This window comes from Homalodisca vitripennis, chromosome X (genome assembly GCF_021130785.1).
Source record: "Homalodisca vitripennis isolate AUS2020 chromosome X, UT_GWSS_2.1, whole genome shotgun sequence".
NCBI lineage: Eukaryota > Metazoa > Arthropoda > Insecta > Hemiptera > Cicadellidae > Homalodisca > Homalodisca vitripennis.
Genome location: NC_060215.1, coordinates 25,273,020 through 25,294,729, shown reverse-complemented (window position 1 = coordinate 25,294,729; position 21,710 = coordinate 25,273,020). Strand labels below are relative to the sequence as shown.

Sequence of the window (21,710 nt, the reverse complement as noted above, 5' to 3'; positions counted from 1 at the left end):
GCCTGAACTCAAAATTCACATTGAATTTACCCTTCCCACCATAGCTACGCTGTCGGTTCAGTTCTCAACGTATCAAATACGTAGCACGCACAGGGACTACGTACAAGGAAATGAAAATTTTCCGTCCCGTACAAGGAATGACACTCGGATTGTGGTGCGGTCGTGGCTGTCCGTTGTCTATACCATTCATGAATCTGGTAGACCGCAAAGCGGCACAAAGTCGGACAGTCTTACTCCGTCCCGTACAAGGAATGACACTCGGATTGTGGTGCGGTCGTGGCTGTCCGTTGTCTGTACCATTCATGAATCTGGTAGACCGCAAAGCGGCACAAAGTCGGACAGTCTTACTCCGTCCCGTACAAGGAATGACACTCGGATTGTGGTGCGGTCGTGGCTGTCCGTTGTCTGTACCATTCATGAATCTGGTAGACCGCAAAGCGGTACAAAGTCGGACAGTCTTACTCCGTCCCGTACAAGGAATGACACTCGGATTGTGGTGCGGTCGTGGCTGTCCGTTGTCTGTACCATTCATGAATCTGGTAGACCGCAAAGCGGCACAAAGTCGGACAGTCTTACTCCGTCCCGTACAAGGAATGACACTCGGATTGTGGTGCGGTCGTGGCTGTCCGTTGTCTATACCATTCATGAATCTGGTAGACCGCAAAGCGGCACAAAGTCGGACAGTCTTACTCCGTCCCGTACAAGGAATGACACTCGGATTGTGGTGCGGCCGTGGCTGTCCGTTGTCCGTACCGTTCATGAATCTGGTAGACCGCAAAGCGGCACAAAGTCGGACAGTCTTACTCCGTCCCGTACAAGGAATGACACTCGGATTGTGGTGCGGTCGTGGCTGTCCGTTGTCCGTACCGTTCATGAATCTGGTAGACCGCAAAGCGGCACAAAGTCGGACAGTCCTACTCCGTCCCGTACAAGGAATGACACTCGGATTGTGGTGCGGTCGTGGCTGTCCGTTGTCTGTACCATTCATGAATCTGGTAGACCGCAAAGCGGCACAAAGTCGGACAGTCTTACTCCGTCCCGTACAAGGAATGACACTCGGATTGTGGTGCGGTCGTGGCTGTCCGTTGTCTATACCATTCATGAATCTGGTAGACCGCAAAGCGGCACAAAGTCGGACAGTCTTACTCCGTCCCGTACAAGGAATGACACTCGGATTGTGGTGCGGTCGTGGCTGTCCGTTGTCTGTACCATTCATGAATCTGGTAGACCGCAAAGCGGCACAAAGTCGGACAGTCTTACTCCGTCCCGTACAAGGAATGACACTCGGATCGTGGCTGTCCGTTGGCTGTACCATTCATGAATCTGGTAGACCGCAAAGCGGTACAAAGTCGGACAGTCTTACTCCGTCCCGTACAAGGAATGACACTCGGATTGTGGTGCGGTCGTGGCTGTCCGTTGGCTGTACCATTCATGAATCTGGTAGACCGCAAAGCGGTACAAAGTCGGACAGTCTTACTCCGTCCCGTACAAGGAATGACACTCGGATTGTGGTGCGGTCGTGGCTGTCCGTTGTCTGTACCATTCATGAATCTGGTAGACCGCAAAGCGGCACAAAGTCGGACAGTCTTACTCCGTCCCGTACAAGGAATGACACTCGGATTGTGGTGCGGTCGTGGCTGTCCGTTGTCTGTACCATTCATGAATCTGGTAGACCGCAAAGCGGCACAAAGTCGGACAGTCTTACTCCGTCCCGTACAAGGAATGACACTCGGATTGTGGTGCGGTCGTGGCTGTCCGTTGTCTATACCATTCATGAATCTGGTAGACCGCAAAGCGGCACAAAGCCGGACAGTCTTACTCTGTCTCGTACAAGGAATGACATTAGGATTGTGGTGCGGTCGTGGCTGTCCGTTGTCTATACCATTCATGAATCTGGTAGACCGCAAAGCGGCACAAAGTCGGACAGTCTTACTCCGTCCCGTACAAGGAATGACACTCGGATTGTGGTGCGGTCGTGGCTGTCCGTTGTCTGTACCATTCATGAATCTGGTAGACCGCAGCGAAAGCGGCACAAAGCCGGACAGTCTTAATCTGTCCCGTACAAGGAATGACATTAGGATTGTGGTGCGGTCGTGGCTGTCCGTTGTCTATACCATTCATGAATCTGGTAGACCGCAAAGCGGCACAAAGTCGGACAGTTTTACTCCGTCCCGTACAAGGAATGACACTCGGATTGTGGTGCGGTCGTGGCTGTCCGTTGTCTATACCATTCATGAATCTGGTAGACCGCAAAGCGGCACAAAGTCGGACAGTCTTACTCCGTCCCGTACAAGGAATGACACTCGGATTGTGGTGCGGTCGTGGCTGTCCGTTGTCTATACCATTCATGAATCTGGTAGACCGCAAAGCGGCACAAAGCCGGACAGTCTTACTCCGTCCCGTACAAGGAATGACACTCGGATTGTGGTGCGGTCGTGGCCGTCCGTTGTCTATACCATTCATGAATCTGGTAGACCGCAAAGCGGCACAAAGCCGGACAGTCTTACTCCGTCCCGTACAAGGAATGACACTCGGATTGTGGTGCGGTTGCGGCCGTCCGTTGTCCGTACCATTCATGAATCTAGTAGACCGCAAAGCGGCACAAAGCCGGACAGTCTTACTCCGTCCCGTACAAGGAATGACACTCGGATTGTGGTGCGGTTGCGGCCGTCCGTTGTCCGTACCATTCATGAATCTAGTAGACCGCAAAGCGGCACAAAGCCGGACAGTCTTACTCTGTCCCGTACAAGGAATGACATTAGGATTGTGGTGCGGTCGTGGCTGTCCGTTGTCCGTTGCACCGCGCCGCCTTCACATTTTATCCTTAACCTACCTTGTCATTTAATTATAATCGTTTAATTTCCTTAGCAGTAGAGTGGCGCCAAGTCGGGACTGCTGAGTGTTCCAGGCACTCTGTTTCCTGTTCGGGATTCCCGTGACAAGGTCAGGCCCTTATAGAATATAGATGGAATCTGCGCGGTTATAGTATGTGTGAAATGACCTTTCGTCGTTTCATACAGTTTTGTTGAGTGTAAATAATGTAGTAATTATGATGTATGACGGAAAATTATTTTCTTCTAAGAAGACTAATTTTTTACCTTGTTTATTATACGGAATATCATAAATACACGTTAAACTAATGCACGTGTACATATTAATATGCAACATTTACATGTTTACTCCTAATTTACTCGTAATTCGCGTATTTTTTTACGAGAATTATAAAGGTTTTCTACAACGTGCTGTTTTTCTAATTGTAAGCAGTGTTTTAAATTCAGGAAAACTGAAAAGTTGTTTACTAACCATTTTGGAGTTTTTAGGAAAAATGCATATTTTAAAATTTATTATAACTGTTCTACTCATTTTAAAGACGAAAGAGATCTCCATTTTTAGGTTTCATCAATTTTTTATAATAAATACTTTTGTAGCTTTCTGAAGAAGAGTTGCCATAATAATTGTGTATTGGGCTTTTGTTAATTAAAATAATTATCTTTTATTTGTCCATTATTTTCAGTATAGGTATTTGTAGTCAGCAAATGCCTTAATTGCGTTTATGGGTGAATTTAAGTATGTACATATGAAGTATATGTTGGGGTAATGGGTATTCCCTTCATTCTGTAGCCTCTAAGAGATGTCTCTAATCACAGAACCGACGTATAACATGGCACAAAAAACGCGTAAAGATTTTAAAATCAGCTGATTTACGTGTTCTATTATTGCAACATTTCACTTCTCCATTTCTTGTCGGGCTTTGTACATCTGAGTTAATAATTATTAATAATCCTTATAGGATTTATACTAGACGTGTTGAAGTTTGCGATTTACAACGTCCTGGTCATGAACCATTGTCATAACACTTAACTTTTAGGCAGTCCTAATAATTGCCACAAGTACAGAATTTTTACTTGCTAATCATAAGTAGGCCTACCTCACTCGAGATTCGTGCTGATCCTTAAAAATTGACATTTTTATAAGCTCTCCCTCAGTAAATAATTCACTTTTTTTCAGATTTTTCATTTTTTCTATTGCGATTTGATATTTACGTAGAAAATAACTTAAGAGAACGATATTTACAAGGACGTGAACAAAGAAATCCGAACCTTTAATAAGGGATTCAAAAGGCCAGCCATTCCGATAAAAATGGTGGCCCACGTATTAAAAATTAATTTCTAAAACAACAAAAATGGTTTAGGTTATTCCATAACTAAAATTTCATTTCTCTCTGCCGAACGATATCTGGAGAATAAACTGATCTTTAGAGTCTTGAAATTTGCAAAGAAGCACAATTTCTATACGGGCAACATCGAGTTCGACGATGATGCATGTCACTCCATGGGTTTTGGCTGAGTATTACTGAACATTTTAGATTGGCTTATGGGTAACCATGACTGAAATAAGAAAATCGCAGACTAAATAACTTTGTAAACAGACTGAGTACAATCATATAACCCCATATAGTAACACACGTAGCCTAACTGTGTACAATGTATTTTGAGAAAGATTCCATCTGTTTACTTCAAATTTAACACGAAACTTCATAATAATAATATAACTTTATTGCGGTAACAATAATAAAATTGCATACAAACGTCACAGAATATTTAAATAATAAAAAGGTAGGCCTACACTTCATTCACTCACGCACACAGTCACATGTTTCTCTCATTCACTCTCATCTTCATTCTCACCAGACAATCCTGCCACTGCCACACCAGAACCAGAGGATTGATTCTTGTTAGTTTTGAATTTCGTCCCAGCGGCTCTCCATAAACTCGTCAACTGAGTAAAACACCCTCGACACCAAAAGGTGTCTTAGTCGAGTTTTAAATTTTTTTTGGTCATTAAATTGTTTGATCTCTTCAGGGAGCTTATTGATTAGCTTGACACCAACCTCAGACGGTAAACGTTCGAATGCTGCAGTTCTGTGTTGTTGAACGCGGAGGTTGTCCCTGCCTCTAGTCCCATACTGGTGAACGTCCCTGCCTTGAACCAAGTTACACTTAGAACGGCAGTACAGGACAACCTCCAGGATATAGAGACAGGGCAAAGTCAGCAATCCAAGCTCCCTGAAGGTGTTTTTGCATGAATCTCTGAAGTTCAATTTTGAAATGATTCGGACAGCTTTCTTTTGACTTCTAAATACACGTTCGAATTTGTATTTAGAACAGCTGCCCCACAGTCTCAAACCGTATGTCAGATGTGGATATACCAAGCCAAAGTAGGCCGTTCTTAGTATATCCAAAGAGCAGAATTTTGCAAGGTTCCGTAAGACATAAATGTACGTAGAAAGAAATGAGAGGTATGGTGGTGCTTGTTCCTCTATGGAATATGGCAGATACACTCGGTAGGCTGTCTGAAATTCACTTTGATCTAACGGGGGATGTAAACATTTCTTTTTTTGTGACTGGTTGTCTGTATATCCGCAGGGCATCTAAGAATCTAATGAGCTAAGATTTGAAATTTTTCATGCAACCTAAGCGAAGCCTGTAATGCGACATATGGTGTGAAATTTTTATAACCCGATACAACATTTCCCATAGTTGAACAATAGAACTTGAATTCTAAAATGTTTCCGCAGAATTATCGAAGGAAAACGCCGAAAAGAGCGCAAAATTTCCAAAGCCGATAGCCAGCTGTAGTGCAGTCCCTCGCGCCTGGCCGTGACCGATACGACTAGTCTGTTTAATTAATAGCCTACCGATATTTGTCAAGACATTGCGGAATAGAAGTGTCGCCGCGTCCTTCTTCACACCTCCAACACTTGTACATTACCGGTCCGAGTTGCGGGGGCGTCAACACACTCGGTGGGTGTCGGTAGTCATCGCTGGGTTTGTCTCGTACCTTCCAAGCGACGAGTTCCTGGTACTGCGATCACTTCGCTACAGCGTACTAAGTCACTTAAGTACAACAGTGTCACAGGGGGAACTCCATCGTGTATTTGGTGTGTGGTTATAATATTCTTATTAAAACGTTTTAGAACCAGACCTTTAAAATGCCTTTATTGTACGCGGGGAAAATGAACGGAAATATTGTTGATTAATTCCGCCAGATTATTTTACAGTAATATTTGGGAAGTATGAGCGGCTAAAAATGAAAGAATTGTTGTGTCATGTGTGTAAAAGAGTGCAGACCGAATGTAATAACTTTTTTCTTATTTACAAAAATTGTGATTTCCTTAAGCAATGTTTTATTTTAAAAGGCGTAATGTTCTCACATTAATTTTCATTAAAACCCCTTTTTTTTCTTATTATAAATTACCAAAGTTATAAATCATTCTGTAAAACATTACTGTTTTTAGCATTGGTAGTTTTCCTTTTACCTGGTTGCAGAGTTGCCCCAAATTCCTACTGAAAATGCCAAAAGATTCCTATGGGATTGATATAAAATGTTGTATGTCTTCAGGGAAATTATATTCAATTGCTGTGACTCTGAAAATAAAAAGCCCCAACCCAAGTCAGATTGTACCTCTAAGTTGATGCTCCCACTGCTGTGTAAATCAGGTTCGTACGACTCTACCTGAACGTATTCCTCCTACGTCACTGTGGCATTCCAGAACTAAATTGTTTTTAACAAATCGTATAATTATAATTGAGCTACGAGTATAATCCAGAAGTGCGCATTTTGAAATATTGTATCTAGGGATTTCACTGTCGCCGAACTGTCATGTAATCTCGAAAATTTCTCTGATAGATCATACTTTTAGTACAAGGTAGAAGTACACCAAACCACGTATCGAATCATTCTTCACTGAGGTTGCATGCAAAAATCACACGTAAAATCGTACAAAAAAGAATATGTCACAAAATTGGCCCATCATATAATCCATTCTTGTTGAAATCAAGTGTCATGCAAAATATGAAGTCTACATATGACATCTTTATCGACATACCTTGCCAAAAGATACGTTCACATTTTTTTCCTATTAAATCGGGTTTCATATCGGAGTTTAAATAATTACAATTTACCCGCCAAGTACTACAAAATCGTGTATATGTTGGGATAGTTAGGCTACATGCGTTAATATGTCACATGTTTGAATCTCTTACGGATGTATTGGGTTTTTTTTCAAATTTAATTTTCGTATTTTTTCGTTCCCACCATTGTTGCCCGTAAGACCAATATACAAATATTCGTTAACGCTCAGCCACATCGTATGGAGTGACATGCACCGTTATGGTGCTCAGTGTTCCTCACATATAAATGCAGCTTTAAGTCCCATCAAAAGTCATGTATATGGCCAGTTCGTTTTCGAAACATCAAACGAAATGCAGTTTTTCCAGCCCCACGAGTGATTGGCTTCGCTAAAGCTCAGCCAATAAGTCTTCAAGACTTAAATAGCCTGCAGGTCTTTGTTTTTATGTACAATATATTATATTTCTAAACATTCTTATTCCTCTAACTGTTTAAAACAGTATAACTTAAAACGTTTATGGTCTTGGAGATATGCAAGACCATTCAAGATATACGTCACAATGCATATATAGCCGGAGACAGTTTTCTACATTATGCAGTCAGTGTTCGTGTAACATTTTATTTGCATGTCCACCATTAATCTGTCACATTGACTTTTTACCTGTTAACTCAACATTTCCCCCTTCGATAACATTTGACGTTCGAGTTCCCGAAGCCAAGTTTTGCTTTAGGAAACCCGAAGGTAATAATCGTACAGTAAAGAAATGTTTAATAACCGGTCTAAAGAGAAATATATAGACTTGACAAAGATTCTCTAATATAGAATAGAGAATCTTTGTAAAATTAGAGTCAGTCGCAATTAAACCCATAGAGACACACGAAAATTATACTTACAATGTATTAAAGCTTTTATGAATGCTACAAAACACTGCTTGTAAGCAAATAACCCAATACCATAGCCCTGGTGGGAAGGGTTGTTTCAATGCGGATGCTTAGTTTAGCTCCATTTTTTTACCTTCCTCTTAGCAGCACCCACATCTGACAACTGACACTCACAAACTTGACTGCTGGAATCCGGAGTCTACGTCCATCTGAAGATTAAAAAAGTCGTTGACTCTACGTTTAGAATGACTACTTGAATTGTTTTAAAATCAGAGATACCTAGGATATAAGGGGGCTATGTCTAATTTACCCAGCAACCCTCCAAAGTGATCTTCATGCAGAAGTATTCTCATAGTCTGATCAGTTGCACAGTTGAGAGCAATCTAGTTTTCTGCACGTAACAAATCCACTGCGGGAATGGGTCATTCAATACGAATATTGAGTATTGTTGTATTTCCCCCCGAATATTAGGTTTAGCAGACCCTGTATAGTTGTTGGCCAAACCAGACAGAGCTCCAGTATAGTCTATGTGTCTCTGATATCGAAACAATGCAAAGAGTTCTTTTCGAACGTTTTCGTCGACTTTTCTTTACCTCTTCAGACGGACCTGCCTCCAGATTTCAGGAGGCAGGTCTGTGCAGATTCCAAACTGTGCACGTATAAAACATTTTACAAGTAACCTTTATACTGAAGAATTTTTAAGGCAATTTAACTAGAGGTATACTCATAAAATATTTAAAAAATGCAATTGTCCAGTAAATATGCCAAAGTTTATGTATTCCAAGCAAACGGTTTACTACTTGTTTTACAGGTATCTTATTTGTTCAGTTACAAAATTCGATATTTTTAATTCGCTTACCTATTATTCATTTTGTTTTACGAATTATGCAATAAACCTCATAAAAGCGGTAAAAATTGACTGTCATCTATTTCCTTTACCATCACTATTTTAATATTTTGAAGTTGATACGATATATATGTATAAAAGTAAGCGATGTCATAAATTATGGGTAGTTTACGCAACTTTCAGAGTCAGATCTAGTGCCAGAATCTTTAACTGCCTTTATTGTTTTAAAAATTAACATAATTGGTCGGTTTACCTTATTTATGACGTTGAACAGTTATGTAACTGTTCAGTGGGTGTTAATGAATGATAAACACGCTTAATAAACTTCTAAATATCAAAGATCTATGATGCAGACGGACAAGAAACTCTTGTACTTCGCTTACGGCTTAGAAGAGAACAGATTTTGAATCACTACGAAGATTGGGTGCCACACACATAGTCCACCCAACAAATTCACACACATAAAATTGATATTTGCATGAACACACACACTTGGCATTTTTGTGTCTTTTTGTTGGATGTAATTATAGTTCTGTACGGTGATTTATAGACAGCACTAACATTCAAAATCTTGGGTTTAAAGTTTTAATCCGATTTAATCTTCTAATTGACATTTTTACGAATTAAATTTAAATACCGGGTAAATGTTATTATTACAGAGTATAACATGTTTCATACCATTTCGTTATTTATTCGTAATAACTGTTTTTGTCGTTAGCCGCTAGGTAGCGCGCAACTATAATTGTTTAAGTGACAACAGATTTCATCATTGGATTAAATATTTCTCATCTGTTATTACATAGTCAGAGCATCTATAAGGATCCCTTACGACCACGCACATACTGACGTATCTGGCCGGCCCTCCCTAAATCGACTTTCTGGCCAATATGTCTTCTACTGAAATAATGGAGTACAAATCTAGTTCTTTATTTGTTAGAGTATTTTATAAAATTTCATCTTCATGAAAAGTAAATAATATGAGTTTAAACGTGGCATGCGTCAGTGTGATATGTAAAGTAATTGTGATTTTACACATATATGTTTAAAGTTACTTCAATATTTTATAGCTACATTTTTTATGGTACTTTATTATGAAGATTTATATTTTGTAATAAAATTGACATAATGTAATAAGTATTAATAGAACTAATCAATGCACGTTGCGACTACGGGTGGGAGTGCTGGTGTGGGAAAGCTTGGGTCAGCAAGGTTTGGTAATCTTCGGAGAGGGCATAGTATAAATTTGCTGACTGAGAATTTCCTGATGTCTCCACGCGTTGCCAAAGTCATAAGGCAACATCAATCTCGGCACCTCCTAGTTGCTGAAGTGTCTGTCCTAAGTGTCAATACGTCAGCACGGTAGGAGTCCTGTACCGTCCGGCTCCGCTCAGCGATCTATGGAATCGTGCAGATCAGAATGATAAGAGCCCCGTTTTATTTCTTAGCGAAAGATAAAAGTAGTTCGTTCACAATGGTGATGAATAATCTGGACTGATCTAGTTATATAAATGTCAAGGTTAAAAATGACAAAACTAAATAATCTGTAATTCATATTCGATTGTCACTCGCGCATTATCCGTCTCGTAACTCCGATAGGGATATGCAGATATTGGAAATACGAGAAACATAAATCATGAATGCAGTATCTGTCTCGATTCCGTCGCTCGCCCGCCCGACTCACCGATACGCCATTGGCAGGATCCGCGATAGATGCCGTGTACAGTGCAAGAGAGCCTGCCCGAGCATTACGCAATTTCCATTATTTAGCTATAAACCATGTTAATGCGGAGGCCCCAGAATAGCATTTCTGTAGTTTATTGCGCAGCTTGTTTTGTCGCGAGAGTGGGCCCGAACCGCTTTTCTCTACTACTTTTATTTTATTACGCTGTTACGACTAGGGGCTATTGTGAGCATTGTGAACTCCCATATCGCATCCCCCCATTATCTCAGTTCGCCCTAATGCTCCAGAAATAGGTTAACGCACACTTTTCTCTTACCATTTACAAAGAAAGACATTTTAGATGACTTATGCGATTAAGTCCGGATAAAAGTTCTAATTCTGCAGGCCAGACGGTCGCCAGATCCTCGCTTTCAGTATCGAGTTTTCTCGGCTGTTTTGACGCGGAGCTACACTCCACAATTCACTGTTCTATCTCGCGAGCTACATATGTATCGTGTCTAGTGTCAATATGGTGTATAGCGCCATTGTTTTGTTCATGTTAAAATCGTAATTAACAAATGCACTGTAAATGTTTCATATATTTAAATTTAATGCAAATTACAAAATTGTCAAAAATATTAATTATTTATTTCATTGACATGATTATTTTCCTTTTTGAACTTTTGCGTGTATGTCTAACGGTATAAATCTCACATTGTTCAGCTAGATACATATATTTAGTTAAAAATTCATATAAGCACCGTGATAAAGTATGTATTACTTGAAATAAAGATTACAACAAAGTTAAAAATAAAACATAATTTACATTATCCCACATTACGCTATTTAGGGTCTACACTCATTTATAATATAAATAAAAATCTATAATACGAATTTGTTGTTTCAGTGTCCGATAATATAAAATGCTACAGCTCAGGTGTACATTATTGCTGATTTAATCGCTGATAGTGTTCACACAGTGTGTACTGCTGCTGATGTACCAAACGTATCGTGATTTCAAATTGATGAAGATAACTCAGTACGTATGTTCTTGTTATTTTTATCATATTTTGTTTATCGGTTTTATTCAATCGGTAAAAATTATTTGTTCTTTCTTGATGAAACGCGAAGTAAATCATTCATAAGTAAAGAGTTACTTATATCGGATTTAAATTAGTGGAATGAGTATCTGCCAAGTACTTCATAGTTTAATAAAAACAGAATGCATCAGACATTGTATTTCCTTTAGAATGTAATACATTTTTAAATTATTACTAAGCTGTAGATATAAATAATTTTATATTGACAGTGCACGTTAAAAAACCAAAAGCCGGATGAGTTTATTTCACCTTTAAGCCAATTAATATAGTCAAGCAGTATCGACTGTTTGTCAATTTCACGAGTAATAATGACTTGTGGTAGTAATAGTTCCAATAACCAAAACCAAGTTTGTCAAACGTTTATCAAATCCTGACTACGACTTTCTGTCCATAACAGCTGCGACATTGTTCACCAATTTCATTATGACGTTATCGAAAATATAATTGGCGAATGGTCTACAGTATTCAATGAATAAAAAATCTCATTCTTAATCAACCGTATTGAGTAAAGAATAAAGAAGAAGACTGAATGTCTCGGCCAAATCATGGCCCGAAAAGTCTAAACTGTGTATAAAAATCTCAATTATAAATGTGTAATCTAGTAATCGAGAGCCGATTTTCACTGCATTAACACCCAACCTTCCATTTCTTCAAATCGATAGATCCATTTTTCCTAAGGATGCTGGGAAAAATGAAATTGGTGCAGGTTGAAATGAATTGGTATCAAAGGGTTAAACTATGAAACATAGTTTGTGTCTCACATTACATTTCTCCTAGCTTGATACAAAGCAACCTCAAAATATTTACATCATCGTCATACAACTGAAACTCGCCAATTTCAAAAGGTGTTATATTTCACCCAGCGAAGTTAGAACTAAAGAAGCCCTTTCGAACATTTAACCTGGGAACCAACGACTTAATGATGACTTCCGAATCATTACCAACGGCGGGAAGGCGGATTGCTTGCAAATACAGGATCGCTCAGGACATTGAAAGTCTATCAGTTGGCGCTGATTTTAATATGTATTTAAGTGTCTGATGGATATGTTTATATGTCAAGTTAAAAAATATTTAAAAGCACGATTGTTGTGTGCTGAGAGCTAATATATATAAAAGCACGATTGTTGTGTGCTTATACAATATAATTGGCTCTCAGCTCCTAGACTAATACCACAATAGCGCAATGATTGGGTGATTTTTGTCATCAGACTCGGGATTGGAAGTTACCGGAATATTTTTGTGTGCTGAGAGCTAATATATATATATATAAAAGCACGATTGTTGTGTGCTTATACAATAAAATTGGCTCTCAGCTCCTAGACTAATGCCACAATAGCACAATGATTGGGTGATTTTTGTTATCAGACTCGGGATTGGAAGTAACCGGAATATTTTTGTCATCAGACTCTGGATTTGAATTTAATGGACGATTTGTGTCATCAGACTCGGGATGGGAACTTACCGAAGCGTAGTGTGGTAGCAACGACCTCGGCGGTCCTCTTAAGAGTAGTTGAAGGATATTTTACCAGTGGGTAGACAAAGTAGTGTTGGAAACTTTAATAAGCGGATCATGAAGGTCACCAGGGTGATAATTCCTTCTCGAGAACAATGTATACGATTTGCTGAATGAAATAAAGCGTGGGCAGAACCTCAAGTGCTTCCTTATTTTGTTTCTATTCCATTATATTTACCCTAATGCTCTTCCTGGAGAACATTCTTTTTGCTTTAAAGAATATTTAAAAAGTACGTTTATCGCAGCAGCAATATTTAATTGTTCTACGAACTAAGCGTAGTGTTAAGACACATATAATAGAGTCAAGATGTTTCTCCCTCTGCCCATTTCCAATTATCTCTTTATCCTTTATCCCCAATTTTAGCTACTAGCCGTCGTCGCTGGCCTTCGTTGGTTTCCACAAACTCACCAACTTGGTCTGATAAAATCTTACGCAGCAAGTATATTGTTTTTAAATTATACGAGCCAAACATTTTACTGATTTTTCAGTTGATGTGTTCATTAATGGAAGTATTTTGTTATTCTCATTCATCCTACAACACATCTTCGAAGCAGTCTGTCAATAAATGCTTGAATAAATATGACACCTCCCTCTAGTTTTACAAAATTGAACGCTGTAGGATCGATACTTACTTTGATATTAAAGTGGCCCTTCCAGGATCTGTGGTGGGCAAGGTCAGCAGTTCAAACATTTAAGTCTGTCCGAGTATAAAGTCTGTTAACTTTGAAATCCACATCCCCTTCCCTCTCTAAAAACATTATATTAAGCCATTCCTGATATATCCACACAACACTATTTGATAATCTAAGCAATATCATTCCGCTAGGAAATTTTTTAAGTTTCCTTTAAAGATACTTCAAACAATTATTCAATCCTCATGAATCTTCAGGAACTTGCTAGATTTCATCCTAACGAGGAATTCGGCATGCTAAATTGTAAGTAAGTGTCCACGCTAGCATTTTGACCTCCTGCCATTTGGCGATAATAAGTCGCATGGGAAATGTATCAGTGTTAAATTGGGCTGTTTTCCATTAAGAACCTGAGGATCTCTTATCACGTGGCCATTAAGAACCTGAGGACCACTTATCACGTGACCATTAAGAACCTGAGGATCACTTATCACGTGACCATTAAGAACCTGAGGACCACTTATCACGTGACCATTAAGAACCTGAGGATCACTTATCACGTGACCATTAAGAACCTGAGGACCACTTATCACGTGACCATTAAGAACCTGAGGATCACTTATCACGTGAGATTGATGCATAAGGAAAATGGTTACCTCTAAATAATTGCCTATCCATTTCCAAAGTACTAGAAAAAGTCATATGACCGTGCTGTATATTTATAAGATAAACCACATCGGGGGTACTGGCTTAGAACCACAGGTCATATCTCTACGTGACCGTTCGACTGCAATATATATATATATATATATATATATATATATATATATATATATATATATATATATATATATATATATATATATTCTTCTCTATCACTGGGGCTCAACAGTTGAAAAGTCATGGTCAGGTTTACCTCAGTGAATACTTTGAGGAATCTTATAAATTTTTGAATTTCACATGGCCTTATATGCTAAATTAAAATTTTCTTTTTAGGATGGCCATTCAAAGTACGGTTTTGTAGATTACATTTCTAAAGGCTCGGATTTATAACCTATCTCTCCATAATACTGTTTCAAAGGCATAACATCTACCATGAACACTGTGTCATCCAGTTTTATGCTGACCATAAAAATATCCCAGCACGAATCCACGTTGTTGTAGACACTCTTTTAATCGATTGGTTATGTTGAAGGTCAGCCAAATGCAATTACACTTCCCCACGAAAATCGTAATAGGTACCGTTAAACTAACTCTATCTTTTCCAAATTAAATAGAATCAAGTTCAACCCGTGAAGTGATATCTTGGCGTTCTAATGGACTTCTAGAAGATCTTTTCTGAACATTTAGTTATGATGGTTTCAAAAGCTATGAGAAACTTGGGCCTTGATCTGTTGATAGCCAGATCAGATTTGAATAAAATTCATGTCTGAAGATTTGTAGATCTCTTTTTATCTATTTCTTTATCTGTTTCGGAAACAGGATACGGTATTACACAATAAAATAATTAAGATTTACTGAGTTTTTTAATAAACAAAATATCCTCTTTCAGTTCGTTGTGCTACTGTCACTGTAATTTCCTCCACCATTTCCAGAAAATAGTGGAGGAAAATGGTGGTTTTTTTCCATTTTTTGGGGGGGGGGGGGTTTGTTGGCTTGGACACAGCGTATCAACAGAAACCCTAGGTGGAAGAACTCTAGGACTTTCTGTCCTAAACGTTTCCTCTACCACAGGAGTTTGTGATGTGTAATAAAATGTATTCTCGGAGCAAACTGCTTTAATAATCAGAATTTGTATGTTAAACTTGCCGTAGGGAAAGTCAGAGTGAGTTGCATTGTTGTTGTGAGAGTGCTACAAGCACTGCTGCGTATTTTTTCAACTGTTGCACATGGACATCTTGTAATTCCAATGAAATAAATGTGAAATTAGTCAGTTTGTACATCTGGAATTGCAATTACAGGTAATGAAATGTTTACAAGCTTAAACATCCTGATCTGTAATGATTACAGCAACTTACGCTCTATTAACTGTTATCTCGCTATTACGTTCTTGGAGGATGCAAAGTAATGGTCAGATTCCAAATGTGTACAGACAGTGTTTTGAGTGCAAACTCTCACTTCCGCTGCGGAATGGACCGGCTGACAGACGAGAGTCGCTCACACCACTCGCTCATTGAGTGCGACTGTCAGCGATCGATTGTCAATCAGCGACTGATCGACTTCTTGTTATACTAACAAACTTTAACTCCGTGTATACCGTGTAAAACGTACACTACATGTGCACATTGTAGTTTGCAAATGTACTTTCGAAACAGACCTATATTGCTAAATTTTGAAGTAACGATGTAAAAGCAATATAAATATGAGCTTGCACATGAAGTCATTAACATTTCTCCTATTCTGTAATAATCTCACATAAATTGTATTTACTAACCGACATTATCATATTATTAGCCTTAATTAAATTATACTTAAATAATTATTAGTACCCTGCCCTTTTAGGGACAAGTTATAACGAGACGATTAGACCTGCGAATGTGACAAGTGGTCAACTGGTCAGTTGTGCAAGGCGCTTGTTAAATCAACTGGTTGGCACAACTAGAATAATACACAGTTTGGCAGAGCACAAGGGAGGTACCTATGTGACGAATTGACCTAGTGTGACAAGTGGTCAACTGGTCAGTTGTGCAAGGCGCTTGTTAAATCAACTGGTTGCCACAACCTAGAATAATACACAGTTTGGCAGAGCACAAGGGGGTACCTATGTGACGAATTGACCTAGTGTGACAAGTGGTCAACTGGTCAGTTGTGCAAGGCGCTTGTTAAATCAACTGGTTGGCACACCTAGAATAATACACAGTTTGGCAGAGCACAAGGGGGGTACCTATGTGACGAATTGACCTAGTGTGACAAGTGGTCAACTGGTCAGTTGTGCAAGGCGCTTGTTAAATCAACTGGTTGGCACACCTAGAATAATACACAGTTTGGCAGAGCACAAGGGGGGTACCTATGTGACGAATTGACCTAGTGTGAAAAGTGGTCAACTGGTCAGTTGTGCAAGGCGCTTGTTAAATCAACTGGTTGGCACACCTAGAATAATACACAGTTTGGCAGAGCACAAGGGGGGTACCTATGTGACGAATTGACCTAGTGTGACAAGTGGTCAACTGGTCAGTTGTGCAAGGCGCTTGTTAAATCAACTGGTTGGCACACCTAGAATAATACACAGTTTGGCAGAGCACAAGGGGGGTACCTATGTGACGAATTGGCGTAGTGTGAAAAGTGGTCAACTGGTCAGTTGTGCAAGGCGCTTGTTAAATCAACTGGTTGGCACACCTAGAATAATACACAGTTTGGCAGAGCACAAGGGGGGTACCTATGTGACGAATTGACCTAGTGTGACAAGTGGCCAACAGGACAAAGCAGTAAGAATAGTGAACTGTTGACAAGCCACTGCGAGTGGCCTCAGGACAGCACTTGACTCCTTCTCGTTACCTATCGCTGTTTTTGAGAGCTGAGAGAAAGCTGGCCACTCGACTAACCGGTGTAGAAATCATCGTGGCGCCTCAGCGATCTCGCGCACAAATAATTCGCTTATCTCCAATCGTAGGTTTGTGACTGATCGCTCCCGCAACTTGACATCCTTGATACTCCTTTCCTGAGTCTTCTTTGTGTACGAACAACGTAGGCAGCTCTGCAACAACGTAGAAAGATATTTAATACAAACTTGGTCCTTAAAAAGTAGTATTCCGAGTGTCGTTTTGTTAACCAAAATCAATTTAAACATATTTGTAAAGAAATAGAAAAAATATTGTAACGTACAAAACAATATAAAAATTAATATAGTAATCCAATAAATAAATATATACTGTATAAAAGACACTCATAGTTTGCTTTATATGCAAATTTTTACGACAAAGAAAATATAGTGAAATTAACTTTGTGGGAGATGACGTAATAATGTTTTTACGTTTGTGCTGAATGGCATAGTTAAAACAATAACACAATTTTCTTTATTACCGCCCAGCGCCTTGCTTCTGTTTGAAGTATTCAACCATCTAGCAAAGGATACTGCGATGCTGAATAAATCAAATGTAAATCCTCAAAATAGGCATTTTTGTAAACATTTATTCAGTACGCACGGATAACATCTCTCCCAATTCGATACTTATTTCTGTGGAGTATAGTATCTCGTATAGTCTCGTGTAGTATTAAACATATAGTATCTAGTCATATCTAGTCAATTGAACATTTATTCAGTACGCACGGATAACATCTCTCCCAATTCGAATACTTATTTCTGTGGAGTAAGTAGTATCTCGTATAGTATTAAACATATCTAGTCAATTGAACATTTATTCAGTACGCACGGATAACATCTCTCCAATTCGAATACTTATTTCTGTGGAGTAAGTATGGTATCTCGTATAGTATTAAACATATCTAGTCAATTGAACATTTATTCAGTACGCACGGATAACATCTCTCCCAATTCGATACTTATTTCTGTGGAGTATATAGTATCTCGTATAGCATTAAACATATCTAGTCAATTGAACATTTATTCAGTACGCACGGATAACATCTCTCCCAATTCGATACTTATTTCTGTGGAGTATATAGTATCTCGTATAGTATTAAACATATGTAGTCAATTGAACAATCGTTGATTAATGAGAATTGTATAGTAAAGTGTTCGAGTAAACAATAGAAGTTTAGACTTGTATATAAATAATCTTTGAATGTGTTAATCATTCACTTACAAACCCGCTAAAACGGGGTTTGGCCAGTTTTACAATGACACCAAAAGGAATGAATGAGCAAGTGTTGACCTGTATCATGTACATACACGATTTACAAATAATACATTAAGCTAATAATATTTTTTAATAAGACATTATTGGTGTGTTTTTACCAAACTAGACAGATGATCCTTTGTAACAAGAGAATAAAATTTGAACGCTCAATAAATTCAATGATTGTTTTTAATGTAATAAACGGAAGATAAATACAAACATCACTATTTGTTTGATTATTGTTGCATTATATCGTTTGTAGTTATTGCATAACAATACGTATTTGTTTCATGCATAATTTGCTTATTGCATGAGGAGCTATCCTAAAAGAAATATTTTTATGGTGACTAAGCTGAAGAATCCTCCACCAAGTACTAAACTAATTGAATTTTACCGTCAATTAATTACGTCATTTCATAAAGCTGTGATGTATTAATATACTTTTGTAAAATAGCTAAAAACACGTTTTCAATGTTACAGAATCATGTAATGGGCTACCGGTTTCAAAGTGTCTCTTGTCCTTAAACCTTAACACGTTTCTGAAAAAAAAATCATTTAGAGTCTAATTGAATTGGTTTTCTTTGCTGAAAATATCACGTTGTAATTCAGCTTCATAAACAGAACCCGCATAATATGTTGGCACATAAATTAACGTATACCTGTTTATTTTTATTAATTTATTCCTCAAGTGTAAAGTGGTAATTCTTGTCTTGTGTAGATGTGGCAATCTTAACTAGACTAATCCTTAGAAAGTGTCATTCACTAATGCAAAGGGAGACCTACAATTTAACGTGGGGTTTGAACAACGTAAGTATTGGTATAATTGCACTGATAGTCAATACGAATATTTTGGATCGACTTTTTTGACTGCAGTGATATAATGAACGACAGAGTAGCTAATTGGTCCACTGAAGTGATCTAGTAACGACAGAGCAGCTGGCCACTGAAGTGATCTAGGCCACTGCTAATTGGTCACTGAAGTGATCTCGTGAACGACAGAGCAGCTAGCTGGCCACTGAAGTAATCTAGTGAACGACAGAGTATTTAGCTGGCCACTGAAGTGATCTAGTGAACGACAGAGCAGATAGTTGGCAACTGTAGTGATCTAGTGAACGACACAGCAGATAGCTAGCTACTGCAGTGATCTAGTGAACGACAGAGAAGCTAGCTGGCCACTGAAGTAATCTAGTGAACGACAAAGTATTTAGCTGGCCACTGAAGTTATCTAGTGAACGACAGAGCAGATAGTTGGCAACTGTAGTGATCTAGTGAACGACACAGCAGGTAGCTAGCTACTGCAGTGATCTAGTGAACGACAGAGCAGGTAGCTGGCCACTGCAGTTATTTAGTGAACGACAGAGCAGGAAGCTAGCCATTGCAGTGATCTAGTGAACGACAAAGCAGCTAGCTGGCCACTGACACTCCCGAGTCACATGTTCATGCAGGGTGGCCGAGCCGGGCACGTCAGGTACTTTATATGCAGTGATAGGTCCATGTCCCGTGTAGCCTTAGCTATTGTAACCCAGTGCCGACACCGAGCAGTCACGCTGTAGGCTCTCACGACGTCCAGTCGCCACGCACTTCGCATTCTACCCACATACGCCACGCCCAGAATATATCCATCAACTTTTGACAGCTTCCACCTTTTTTGTCGGTTTAGTATGGATTCCGATGTGCCACTTAGGAGGTCATTCCGAGGAACCCTACATTGACCGAATCGTAACTTGCGGGTCTGACACCAGAACGCGTGATATTTTCACTACCAACTTTCCTCCCATTGTGCATTGCGTCGCTACAGAAAGTAACTTTGAAAAAGTTCCACAATCTATAAGAGAACACTCCGAGAAACCCGAATGTCCATCGCCACTTGTGGTTTTCTTCCTAGTATTCAGTCTTTTATTGCAATCCGAATTTTGTTACTCAACAAGTATAACTTTAACTTCCACACTCTCTAGGCTGATATTCCGAGAAAGCCTGAATTGACCCTAGCTTAACCCCTTTTTAGCCAACAGTCATTATACATCATCCATTATTTTATAATCGTATATTCCTTTGTACACAACGTATTATCAATTCCTACAATCTCTAGGGTGACATTATTAGGATCCAAATTGTCCTAATCCTGACTTTATGCTTTCAAGTCATATCGTTTCCTCCCTCATTATTTCTTCCTACCACGAATTTAATTTCTTTGCATGAAAGAGTAACTGATATACTTCCCAAATCTTAGGATGACATTAAGATGAATGTTATACATATTTTTATACTTACTGAATCGTAATACAAGGAATTTACCCCTTAATTAATTGTGTGACATTTTCTCTTTCACTTTTTTCCACCCACCAAAATTCTTATAGCTGACACAATCTCTTCCATGACATTTTGACCTATACGAGTTGACTGCTTGGAAGTGGTGATATTTTCCTCTTGAATTTTTCCATCTGTAAATATTTTTATACTATCCATATTTTCATAGTGAAAACGATTTCTAGAAATCCAGTGAAAGCAACGTTGACGATTTTTTTTCAACTTGTGACGTTGGCCCTTCTAAATTTCCAATGTGTTCAAACATTTTCATTAGTCAACTTTCCCAACTCTAGCGGAAAATGTTGCGAGCAGCTTTAATGGTAATTTTAAGCATTAATTTCTTACGTGGTGAAATTTTTGATAATTTCTATTCCGCTATTTCTGTATCATATTATTTTACAGTTAAAGCTTGAACTATACGAATTTTGATACCCCACAATGTCTCAAACGACTCGATGCTTCGTTTTAATCTTTAGTGCGGTATAGTAAATACCACAAGGGTATTTCTGTAGTTCCCTATAGGTTACAGTCATAGAGATATAGAACCTGCGATAACACGGTTTAAATCGTTGGACTTTAGGTCCGTGTCAGAGATGCTATAGAGACAGGATCGGTTCTGTGACCAGAACATTTTTATAAGTTCTGTACCGACCCTTCCCCTTGGTCTACATGATTGTTCCCCACACATAATCTCTCTTCTTTAGGGAATCGAACAAAATAAGGTAAAAATAGGAACGAATCTCTTTTATCGAATAGAAAGGAAGTAAGAGTGTATATATTACATGTAACCATTATTTGTTCGATAACTCGAATGTTTATTGACTACCCTAAATCATCTTAATTATCTTTTCTGTTATCTGACAATACATGGTTTTTCATTCACATTAGGCTTGCGAACATGCGACAACTTAATACTAAGATGAGCGAAATAGACTACAGAAATACTTTTACGTGAGATTGTGAGATTACGTACTTAATGTCATGGTAAAAGCAATACACGTATAAGTAAATTAAAATATATGCAATCTTTTAAACTAGACAGATATTTTAATATTTATAGCTT

At 38.7% G+C, this 21,710-nt stretch overlaps 1 protein-coding gene across 11 annotated transcripts in view; it reads left to right on the top strand.

Moving 5' to 3' along the window:
- Positions 1 to 21,710, top strand: part of LOC124368806 (nuclear factor 1 X-type-like) — a 551,559-nt gene that overhangs the window by 412,854 nt on the left and 116,995 nt on the right. The window lies entirely within an intron of this gene.